This window comes from Lontra canadensis, unplaced genomic scaffold, assembly GCF_010015895.1.
Source record: "Lontra canadensis isolate GAN:19392208 unplaced genomic scaffold, GSC_riverotter_1.0 scaffold66, whole genome shotgun sequence".
Taxonomy (NCBI): domain Eukaryota; kingdom Metazoa; phylum Chordata; class Mammalia; order Carnivora; family Mustelidae; genus Lontra; species Lontra canadensis.
This window is the reverse complement of record NW_022631060.1, coordinates 6,377,002-6,389,462: the sequence shown is the minus strand read 5'-3', so window position 1 is coordinate 6,389,462 and position 12,461 is coordinate 6,377,002. Positions and strand designations below refer to the sequence as shown.

Here is a 12,461-nt window from a genome sequence, read left to right as displayed (position 1 = left end):
GTCCCAAACTTCACAGAGTAGAATTTGGGGAGAAATGTGCCTTTTCTCCTAGTGTCCTGGACCAGGGATGGTGGGAGGGATGTGGCTTCTGGACTTCATTCCCTTTTGGGTTACTCAGAGGGAGACCTGTCATCAGGAGAAATTCTAGGGCAAGATGACAGTCTGTGCTTACAAATCAGAAGGTCTGGGTCTGGAATGATCTCACTTGTGCCCTAGGTTTGCTCCCGGCTAGAATGAAACCCTCAGTTTCATGAAGGCAAGGACCTCTTCTCTCTTGTTCTGCTTACCTCCGGTGCCTAATGGTACCTGTTGCGGAGGCTCCGTCACTGTTGAGTGAATGAATGAACACTTTCTCTGCCTGTCATTTCACTAAACCTCTCCAATTTCATCTTTTGTTGGTTCGTACCAGACTTCTCACCTGATCGGCATCTACTTGGTGTCACCCGACCAAGACTCTAAACTAATCAGGCAAGACCATGCACACTGGGAGAGGCTGGTGGGCCCCAGGGTTCCCTCTCACCGCTGCTCCACATTGATGCCCTGTGGGCCAGGTGCCGCTGCCCTGGGGCCTCTGGGCCTCTGGAGCCCAGGCCAAGCCCCTCCTCCACGTCACTTACTTAACTCTCCTCAACCCATTTACCCTTTACCCTTATCCAATCTCCCTTTTCCCCCAGGCGGATCCTTTAATATGCTGGCTACTTACTATCCCTCATATTGCAAGTTTGCTAGTCTCTTTCCTCACCAGGCAGAAAGTTTCATGAGGGCAGAGGCCCTGGTTTGTTACATTATCCTCTGTCCGTCTAGAGTGTGTTACGGGCAGTAGGGGCTCCAGAAACACGCGGAGGCTCCAGTTGTGTGAAACTAATCCTAGTCTCCGGGTGTGTGACTTGCAGCTGCTTCTTTTTTAAAAATAAAAATTTATTTATTTATTAGAGAGAAAGAGAGAGAGAGCATGAGAAAGGGAAGGATCAGAGGGAGAAGCAGACTCCCGGCTGAGCAGGGAGCCCGATGCGGGACTTGATCCCAGGACTCCAGGATCATGACCTGAGCCAAAGGCAGTCACCCAACCAACTGAGCCACCCAGGCGCCCCTACTTGCAGCAGACACCCTGGGTGAAGGGCTCAGGCCCACAAGACGGCCCGCACATTAGACACCAATCACAAGATCTGGCCTTCTGGAGCTCTGACCTGCCCGTTATAAATCAGAGATGACCATGATCCTGTCCTCAGGTTTGGTAATTTTTAGAACTGTTCACAGAACTCAGAATACTGCCTGCCTTACTATTACCGGCTTCTCGTAAAGGATACAGCTAGATTGCCAGATTAGGAGGTACATATGTGGAGTCTGGAAGAGTCCTGAGTGTAGGGGCTTCTGTCCTCATGACTGGGGTCCACCATCCCCGTGGTGTGTGGACGCACTCACCCTCCTGGGAGCTCTCTCCACCTCATAGTTACAGAGGCATGGCTGATCACATCATTGGCCACTGGTGATTAACTCAGTCTCTGGTCCCTCCCTTCCTCTCCATGGAAGTTCCAACCTTCTGCTCATGGGGTTGGTTTCTCCAGCGAGCAGCCCCTGCCTGAAGCTATCTAGGGGCCCACTGGGGTCACTTCGTTAGTATAAAGTCAGGTGCGATTAAAAAAAAGGGGCTTACTGCGAATGAGAAAAGCTGCTCCCGTCTCCCCTAGCACTCAAGAAACTCTTCAAGGGTTTTAGGAGCTCTTTGCCGGGAACCAGGGAGGAAAACCAAATTCTATAGTTTTTACATCGCTATGTCACTCAAGGGCAGTGAGGCGGAGTGATCCCCAAGGTCATTCGAGCCGACAGTGACAAACCTAGAATTTGAACCTGACTTTTCTGACTTTGCCCTTTCCAGGGAATCTCAGCAGCGTCTGGCTCCACCTCCACTTTATCGAGACTTCGGTCCTGCCCTCTGGGGAGGGAGCTTCCAGTCCCACCTAAGGGTGGGGGTTGGGGCAGGACCCTGGCTGCTTTTCCCTTTATCCTTCCAAAGTCCCTGCTCCTGGGACTGTGGACACACTGAGTTGCTTGAAAAGAGCATTGTGGTGTCTGGCAGCAGCAAGGAGTTCGGGAAGTGACGTGGGTCAGCAGATGGGCCTAGAAAGCCCCATTTTCCTTATCTGTAAAATGGAGGTAATGCTTGCCCTCCCTAGGAGGCAGAGTTGCTGTTGGTAGCAAATGAGAGTGTCTCTCAGAGTACCTTCCAGACTGCGGAGAGCCGGAAGTGAGTGTGCTGCTGTTGAATGTGATTCCAGCACGCAGGGTGCCGCTCTGTAAAGCTGTCACAGGGACCACTACCCACCTCCTAAGCGTTGGGAAATAACCTCGTCCGGAGGTCTGGCACCGCACAGACACTTAGAGCTGTCGTTAATTGTGGTGTTTTGTTTTGTTTTGTTTTGTTTTAACTATTAGAACACATGACATTGTCCCCAGATGGAGGGTGGATGCACCGAGGAGACCTCCTGGAGTAGTTGGGACTGAGAAGATGAGGGGGGCAGTCTGTCGCCTGGGACTTTCAGAATTCAGTTCGTGCTCAGGTCTCTAGTGGGTCTCCCAGGAAGCCCCAAGTTCTCAGCTCGGATGGGTCTTTCTTCTTCCAGGGAACTGCCGGGTGAACTCCTCCAGGTGGAGGAGAAACTCTTCAGTTCAAAAGAACACGCCCCCTGCTACGGGAGGGTGGGCAAGTGAGCCTTGGCTAGTCAGAACCTGTGGGGAGGAGAAGGGTTGGAGCTGAGGAGCCCCTGGCAGGCACCCTGCTTTCTCCTTGCGGGGGACACCAGGGTGAAGGCCAGTGGGAGCCTCTGGTCGCTTCTGCAGAGCCCCAGAACAGTCTCGGGGAAGGTTCTGCTCCTCTCAGCAGGATGCTTAGTTGGGCTTCTCCCGCTCTTCCACGGCGATGGAGTGGTTCCCAGCTGTGGCCGGGGCAGGTGTGGTGGTTGAGGCTACTTGGAGGTTGACAGGCAGGGAAGGGAGAAGAGAGCGGTAACTGGTAAGGTGACTGGTAAGGCTGGGATCCGTGGGCGGCTCCTGGGACTTAGCGCCCGGAGTGAGGCACGGTGTGGGGTGACGGGCACGCCGGAGTACGGGCGCCTCTCGGCTTTGAAGCCGGGGCCTAGCTAGTTATCGCGAGTCTCCGTGTCCTTACTTACAAGCTGGGGCTGTAACGCCCGCCAGACAAGGGTTTGGACGATTGAATGGGATGGTGTGCAGCGCTTACTGCGGTGGCCGGCAGCCGGGAGCAGCCCAGGCAGATGTCATCAGTGGCTCTGACACTTTGCCACGTGGCTTTGGTCATGCGGATAAAACCAGCAATAGTGGTGCCTACGACTCCATCTGGGAAAAGCCTCTAGTGCAGGTTTTGTGCTCAGATTCCAAAGCAGAGGGTGAAAGGTCAGGTCGGGGGCTGCTGACACGTGTTTTCCTGGAGTCAAGAATGGAGGGAGCAAGTAGCAGCAGCCACAGTCAAGATCTTATCCTGTGAGGGTGGTTGTTTACTTTCTTCCTTCTAGGTGCTGAAGCACTTTGCCTTTGAATTTCCTCACTGTTTCCTTGGCTTATGGACTAGACACTTCAGTGATCTGTTTACCCAGAGAACCACGTTTTCTAGTGAGCCAGGTTCTGTCCCTTCCAAGGGGATGTCTGGGGGTTGGTGTCGAGCAGAGTAGTGGTAAAGGTTGCTAGGAATGGCTGAGGTCACACACCGATTCTGAGAAACTGAGTTAATCAGGCCAGGCAAATCAGGCGCCAAAGCAGGGACATTGAGGCACCCAGAATGGGCAGCAGTGGGAAGCCATTACTTCCGGTTGGGAGAGGAAACAGTGCTTCCTCTAGACTCCAGGGGGGCTTGGCAGCGTGGAGGCGGGAACGCCCAGCAGGGACTGTCATAGTGGCGGGAAGCGCCCCTGGCCAGGCCTATGGCAGCTAAGCCCGTGGGGGGGGGGGGGAGACCCATGCTCTCTCCTGTTTGTGCCTCCCGGTGGCTGAATGTACCGGAAGCCAGGCTGAAAAAGAGTGGGGAGCCCTTTCACAGGTCTCGGATTCCCGGGGCGCAGAGCAGAGAGTGACCAACCAGGAAGCTTCTCCTAAAGGCCAGATCTCTGGGGAAACATCCACTTAACAAGCGTGACAAGCAGAGGAATGAGGGTTCTGGCTTCCTGTGCATCAGAGCAGCTGCGGCTTTCTGGGACGGGCTACCTCCCATTCAAAATTAGTCACCAGTTTCAAATTTGGTCATCAAGGGCAATTAGGAGAGATAATGAAATGAAAGGCATACAGATTGGAAAAAAAGAAGCAGATATATATTTGCAGTGGACATGATCTTATATAGGAAAACCTAAGGAATCCACTAAAAACCTATTAAAATGAAGGAATAAAAGCGTTCAGCAGGATTGCAGGACATAAAATCAATATACAGAAATCAGTTATTTCTATACAGTAGCAGTGAACAAATGGAAAATGAAAAGTTTCATGTAGAACAACATCAAGAAGAATAAAATTCTCTCTTTTTTTTTAAAGATTTTATTTATTTATTTGACAGACAGAGATCACAAGTAGGCAGAGAGGCAGGCAGAGAGAGAGGAGGAAGCAGGCTCCCCGCTGAGCAGAGAGCCCGATGTGGGGCTCGATCCCAGGACGCTGGGATCATGACCTGAGCCAAAGGCAGAGGCTCCAACCCACTGAGCCACCCAGGCGCCCCAAGAAGAATAAAATTAACAAAAATTTAACGAGAGAAATGTAAAACTTAAAACAGCTTAAAACATTGCTGAAAAAAAATTTTAAGAACACCTAAATAAATGGACTCCCCATCTTCATGGATCAGAATTAATCCTGTTACAATGGCAGTACCCCGCCCCCCCAGTGACCCACAGATTCAGTGCAGGGTCTTTCACAATGCCATCTGCCTTTAGTTGCAGAAACTGGCAAGATGATCCTAGACTCCACATGGGAGTGCAAGGGAAGCAGACAACCAGAAGAATCTTGGGAAAGAACTCAGTTGGAGGACTCACACTTTCTGACTCAGAACTTTGTACAAAGCTACAGTAATCAAGACACTATGGTGTTGGTGTAAAGACAGACATAAAGATGAACGGAATAGAATTGAGAGCCCGGAAATAAATCCTCACACTTACAGTCAATTGGTTTGTGACAAGGGTGCCAAGACAGTTTAATGGCACTGGAACAGCTGGATATCCACATGCCAAAGAATGAAATTGGACACCTGCCTTTTACCACAGTCAGAGATCAAAATGGATCCAAGACCTGAATGAAAGAGCTAAAACTATAAAACTTTCAGAAGGAAACACAATCGTAAATCTTTGTGATGTTGGGGTAGGTAGCGGTTTCTTAGCTACAATAGCAAAAGCGCAAGCAATAAAATAAAATAGATCAGTCAGACATCATCAGTATTGAAAACTGTGCAGCAAAGGACACTGTCAAGAAAGCAAAAAGGCAACGCAAAGAATGGGAGAAAATTTTTGCAAATCTTATAGGGAATTTCTTTCTAGAAATTGTATCTAGAATATATAAAGAACTCTTACAACTCAGCAGTAAAAAGACAAATAATCCAGCTTAAAAATGGATAAGGGAGGGACGCCTGGGTGGCTCAGGCGGTTAAGCACCTGAATTTGGCTCAGGTCATGATCTCAGGGTCCTGGGATCCAGCCCTGTGCTCAGCAGGAATTCTGCTTGTCTGCCCTTATGCCTCCCCCGCACCCGCAGACACACACTTGTGCTCACGCATGTGCACTCACTCTCTCTCAAAGTCTTTAAAAAATTAAAAATGGACAAGGGATCTGAATAGACATTTTCCCGAAAGATAGACAGATGGCCAGTAAGCACACGAAAGTACACTCAACATCATTAGCATCAGGGAAATGTAAATCAAAACGACGATGAGATGCCACTTCGTCCCCTCTAGGGCGGCTGCTCAAAAAGACAGTTACAAGGGCTGGTGAGGATGTGGGGGAGCTAGTGGGTTATAAGATGGAGCTGCTGCTGTGGGAAACAGGCAGTCCCTCGAGCAGTTAAACATAGAGTCACCATAGACTCCAGCTGCCTGTCCCGAGCTGAGAGATGAAACGCGTGTGCACCCAGAATCCTGCACACACGTGCTCACAGCAGCGCTGTTCCTAACAGCCAGCGCGTAGGAGCATCAACCGGATGTCCACCTGCCTGTGACCCGGTAAGACGCGGTCTGTCTCTGCAGGGGGTAGTACTTGGCAGTGAAAGGGACTGAAGGTCTGGCCCCTACTGCAACGTGGAGGAACCTCGAGCACCTTATGCTGAGTAAAAGAAGCCAGACACGAAGGACCTTTTTATTCCTTTATGTGAAACGTCCCGAATGGGCAAATTGAGAGACAGAGACAGAAAACGTTAGCTGGGACTTGGCAGAGAGGACAGCTGAGCGGTATGGACGTGCTCTAGAACGGATTGTGGTGACGGATAGATGGCTCCATAGACGAAACACCACTGAACTGTACTTCAGTGTGCGAACTGTCTGGTTTGTGAATTTGACCTCAATAATGCTGTTTAACAAAACCCACACAGACCTGGCCCCTGGCGGTGATCCCATAGGCCAAGTCTGTGACTTCCTGAGGAAACTCCTGCTGGCGGGGCAGAGGTGCTGCTGCCACCGAGCACCCTCCACCTCCTTTTCTGGGTCTCAGAGCATGGGAAGACCCCGTGGAAAATTTTAATTCCAACCCAGTTTGCATTTTGGTTCAGTGAAATGGTTCTGGAACTCTTCTGTGAACCAGGCACTGAACTGGGTAGTCTCGTGAAAAACAGGGTGTCTGGATTTGGATGGGCTTGGTGATTCTTGAGTTGGCTTCTCTCTGTGGGCCCTCCTGAGGCTTATTTTTTCTTATCAGTAAAGTCAGGGTTGAACTCCTGGGATTGTGGTATGAAGTAAGCAAACTAGAAGGGGCCTGGCATCTAGTAGGCAGAAAATGAAAGTTCCCCTGCAGAGCTCTTGGGGCAAGTTCAAAGATGAGTGAGATGTGACCACAGAGAGCTTGAGGTCAGCCCTCAGCCAGCACTAGCTACCTAGCACCCAGGGAGAGGCAGACAGGAAGAGGACACCAGACACCTGGCTGACTCTGGGGCTTGGTTGGGAAACCAAGGGAGGCTCCCTGTGGGAGGGGCCTCGAGAGTGGGAGGATCCCCTTGTCATATATTGTATTTACTTTTTTTTTTTTTTTTTTTTTGAGAGTGAGGGGGAATTGAGAGAGCACGAGCGGGGTGGTCGGGGGCAGAGGGAGAAGCAAATTCCTGCTGAGCGGGGAGCCGATGGGGGACTCAGTCCCAGTCCCAGGACCCTGGGATCATGACCTGTGCAGAAGGCAGGCGCAGACGCTTAATTAACCAACTGAACCAGCCAGGCGCCCTGTATTTACTTTATATTTTGAATATTCAGTCCTATGATGTAAAGTCAAAAGGGTAAATGGTTAAAGATAGACCTTTTTCTCACATCTCTTCCGCAAAGGCACCTGCTGTTACCCGCCCCTTGAGTGTCCGTCTACGAATATTCTACCTGCATACAAGCAAACATACGTCTCTGTAGCAGAGTCCTGCTGGTGGGACAGGTTGGACATTTTCCCCTGCTGGTGCATGGGGACAGAAGGCTCCGGCTAAGGTGTCATTTATGCCGCCGCCCTTCCTCCCAGTGGTGTTCAGACAGGCTCACCGTGCGTCCCATCAGTAGGAACTCTGGCTCTGCTTCCCTTCAGGTCCCCTGGAGAGAGGGGTGCCCGTGGAGGGGATCCTGCCTGGTCCTTGCCTTACCTGGCATGCCACCCCTCTCTACAGCTCCTTCCTTATCCCTTTCTGGTATGTCCGCTGTCTCCTTTTGGTGGAGCTTGTCCAGGTAGCTTCCTGAGAAGGAGTGCCAAGTGCGGGGGAGCTCAGGCACGGTGGCCTGTTTCTATTTTACCTGCATACGGCATTGGTAGTTTAACTGGATGAGGGGTTTCAGGTTTGAACTTTTTCCTTTGCACTTTTGAAAGGATTGCTTTGTACTTTTTGGCCCCCGAGTTGCTGTTGAGAAATGCACACCTCATCGATGTCTGATTCTTTGTGTCCTTTTCCCCCGTTTTGGAAAACTCACAAGACCTGAAATTTCACAACATGCCTGGTGTGGGTGTGGGTTCATGCGTCTTGTTGGTTCCCGGTGCGCCCTTCCGTGTGGAAATGTGCTTCTGTGGAGGGAGTTTCTAGAATTTACTCTAACCCCTTTGTTTTTCTGTGCTCTCTCTTTCTGAGACTCCTATCACTCAGCTCTCGGGCTTGGGCCTGTTTTCGTTTTTTGTCTTTCTGCTTCCATTTCTAGGAGGCCTCCCCTACCTTGTCTTACAGCCCTTCTATGGGTTGTTCGTTTCCCCCATCATATTTTTAATTTCCAAGAGCTCTGTCTGCTCTCGGAATGGGCCTTGGACAGTATGTGCACAGCCTGTTGATTTGCTGTATTGTAGGCTTTCCTTACTTCTCAGAGGATGCTAATGTGTGTTTGTCTTTTTTTCCTCGCCCAGGCTGTTTCCTCCCAGTTGCTTTTTTCTGCTGCTTTCTTTTGGTCTCTACCCTTGAGGGTATCTGTCCTCATCGGGGGCTGCAAGCTGCCTGGTTTCTGAGCTGCACAGAAGGTGATGTGCGTGTCCTTTGTTGGGTACCTCAGTATCATATCCTGAGGTCTGCCCTCTTGAGTTGGGTCAGGTCTCTGAGGAGGGGAAGGGCAGGCTGCTGTGTTGTGGGAGCCGAGTGGGGTACGGGGCTTACTTAACATTCCTCCACCATTCTTGACAAGGTAACCAGGCCTTCAGCTGGGCCTCCTGTCCCCCAGTATAGACCCAGGGCTTTGCCGTCTCCAGAGAGTAAACATCTGTTCTTCGGGAGAGGGCAGGAGGGGGACGGTCTCCAGCCACACGAGGAACAGTTCATCCCAGGCCCAGGGGCCCCGGGGCCATGGTTCCCTAGGCTTTCGTGGATTCTGTGGAAGAGACCGCTGCATGTGGGCAGCCTTCCCCACCACCCAAGAGAGGCTTCGAGGTCAGTTTTCGAGAACTGTCTTCTGGCTTCCACAGTTGCATGGCTGTGGTCTACTCTCCTGGTCTCCTTGTCATTGGGGTATAGAGCTTTATAAAAACAAAAAATTCTTCACTCGGGTTTTGGTGGAATTTCAGGAAAAAGGAAAATGAGATGCCACAAGCAGGCTTTGCATGGATCAGCACAAGGAGGAGGGTGGTCAGTGGGGGCGTTCTGGGGAAGACGTGCTCCCAGGGAGATGGGGAGTGCTCGGGTTCTTTGGGAACGAGAAGGAGGCGGTTTGGCTGGAGTTAGAAGATTCGGGAGGCTGAGGACTGATGGGCAGTGAGGGTGGAAAGGAGGGTGCGGTGGTGAGGGGAGGGGGCCGGGGGGGGGGGGGAGAGCTTACCTGTGGGTAGTGGGGTGAAATAAGGAGAGTGAAATAAGGCCTCTGTTGGGGGGTGCTAACTACCAGGCGTACGTAGCACGGATTGGTAGCTGAATCCAGCTGAGGGTCATGGCTGGTCATGGTGAGGAGGGTTTTGCACTAGTCGAAGTAACATGAAGGGCATAATCTAGGGTGTGTTCAAAGAAACGAAAGGAAGGAGGACCCTAGTTTAAACCCTAGTTCCTGGGGAGACGGAAGACAGGAAGAAGTGTGGGGCTTGGATTTTGGGATGTTATTTGGGGGAGCAGGAAGAGGGTGAGGAGGGAGGGGTAAGTTCTGTTTTAGAACAGACATTGGACTTGTCCATGCAACAGCTGTTATTTTAAGTCCTCGCACTTCAATCTGCAAATGCCTATGTTGGTTAAGGGGGGCATGGCGGGAGGGGGGAGAGGGGGACACGGTGTCAAGGATATGAACAAAGAAATGCGTCCCTTAGAAAACAAAACAATAATTATCATGTTGTTAAATGAGATTATCAAAAGAATCTTCAGGTTGATATTCTCACAGGTTAATTGGTGTCGCAGGATGGGTTCTGAGCTGCGGTAAGACTCGGAGAACGTGCCAGATTCATTTCTTCCTCGGCTCACCCTCATGTTTTAACTGAATTAAGCACTTGTATGTCAGGCTTTTACAATGGAGACAGAGGCCTCTTTATTTGGATTCTGTAGCCAAAGGAGAAAATGGAGAAGGGGCGCCATTCACCCCCCACACCCCGCCCCCAGTCTCTGCCACAGGGCGGCGGTCTGCTAGGCTCTCTGGTGCTCCGTCCGTGCCTGTCCCAGAGGTGGGGAAAGGGCCCTGATCGCCGAGTTTGCCAGTTCCTGCGGTATACATCTGCCCAGTGTGGCCGAGCGTCGGCTCCCAGTGAGATGCCACAGAGCCCGAAGTGGGGCAGGTGCAGAGTCAGGGAGCCGGTGGGAGCAGGTGGGAGCAGCCGCACCCACTGCGTGTGGCTCGGGTGGGTCCCTGATGACGTGATGCGGCTGGGCAGGTGGACCCTGTTTCTTAGGTTGTCTTGTTGGGGTCGAGGCGTGCTTCAGAGTGTCCTCACAATAAGCAGTGCTTCATGGCACAGCCCAGCCTCGACTGGACCTCAGCTGTCCTCTGGCCCTCCCTTACAGTCCTTCTTCCCCCACCACCTCTCTCCATCAGAAGCAGGGCCAGCCCTGCGGTCCAGCTTCTAACACGAGAAGCTGACAATTACAGTGAAAGCTGCTTCTGTGCCAGGCGCTGAGCCGAGGGCTTCACAAGCATTAACTAACTCGTGGTTGTCTTTGCAACAACCCTATGTGCTGTTGCTGTCACTACGATGAAGTTGACAGACAGAGGTTAAGCAATTTGTCCAGAGTCCGTGGGCTTGGTGGAGCCCTGATGCGAACCCAGGCAGTGGGACCCCGGGATTGTAAGCAGTGTCATCCCTGTCTTCTGTGCTAGCATCTGAGAATTTTCCTCGCATGTTTCTTTCCTCCTCACACCCAGTTGGCCCCCAGCACCACTGACTTATTGGGGTAAAATACAGATAAAATACAGGATGCCTACTTAAATTTAACTTTTGGATAAACAGCAAATAATTTTGTAATGTGCCCCACATAGTGCATGGGATATACTCACACTTTGAAAAAAATGTTATTTATCTGAAAATCAGATCTTAACCAAATGGCCACCCTCAGCTAGTTTTATGGTGGTTGAGAACACAGTCGGGAGGAGACTGAAGGGCCCGGTCTTGCTGTTGGTGGTTCTCTGGTCCGGCTGTGCTGAGGCCTGCAGGTCTCTGATCCACTGTACGCTGTACAGTACAACATTCTTAACACCGAAACTCCGAAGGTGTAAATTTTGCTTAAAACACTATTTTGTAGGAACATGCCAAAACACGGGTAGAAAACTGCTTTTGCTTCCCCATTCTCCAAGGATAATCACAACAGAAACTCAAGAAGTCTCATGCAATCAGTTTCATATTTTGCTATTCCAAAAGAGTCACTTGATCTAAACCGACTCTTTCGGAAAACTGTCTAAATTCTTTTAAGACCCCCCTCAGAGGGAAGTGCCACTGCTCTGTCTCATCTGTATCTTTCGCTGATCTGACTGGCCGGACGTTATTCTTAAAGTTAAACATCGGTCATCTCTGATGCAGCCTGGGCTCACTGCAGCAGCCGCTGCTGACGAGGAGTTTGGATGTGCCCGGGGTGCCCTGCCGTCTGCAGATTCTTCTTCCGTGGGCTGCTGTCTTCCGGTTGTGCCTCCTGGAACGTGATGTCTGGGCTTCTCAGCCCGGAGAGCCAGAGCATAAGATCTACCGGTCATTTCACACCTTGGCCCGGTCAGTGCATTAGGTGACACTGGGTCCCAACCAGCTACATACTGTAGGTGGGTGCCTGTGGCCAGGCGCTGGCATGTTTCCGCTGGGACTGTCCCAGCAAATGTAGGTACTTCTGTCTTGGAGGAGGAAGGCCTTCTCTATGGACTTCCTGGTCAGTCTTTCACTTATACCAGGGAGACCCGCCTGGGCTTGCTTCCGTCTCCTACTGCCCTCCCCACTTCCTCTCCCTCTGCTCTTCCTTGGACTTACAACCTACTTTGTCATGCAGGAAGATGCCTCCCAGGTATATAATGGAGAATGGTTCATATCTAGAATATATAAAGACTTATTACACTCAGTAAGAAAAAGACAACCGGTCTAGTAGAAAAAGGGGCAAATGATATGAACAGGCAATTCATCAAAGAGAAAACCTAAAAATAATCTCAATAATCTTAAGAAAATATCCAACTTTGCCAATAATCAGAGAAATGACTTTCTGCCCCTGAGACCAACAAAAATCAAAGTCTGACAGAAGAGTGAGCGGGGATGTAGGGAAATAGAAATTCTGTTGTGCTTCTGGTGGCCACGTGAATGATCGGGAGACAGCTGCACAAGAGAGCTGTTTGGCAGTATTGATGTTGAAAATGTGCCGCCGGGGCCACCTGGGTGGCTCAGTCAGTT

General features: G+C 50.9%; 1 protein-coding gene across 2 annotated transcripts in view; it reads left to right on the top strand.

Annotated features, from left to right (window-relative positions):
* Window positions 1-12,461, top strand: part of PC (pyruvate carboxylase) — a 100,243-nt gene that overhangs the window by 48,458 nt on the left and 39,324 nt on the right. The window lies entirely within an intron of this gene.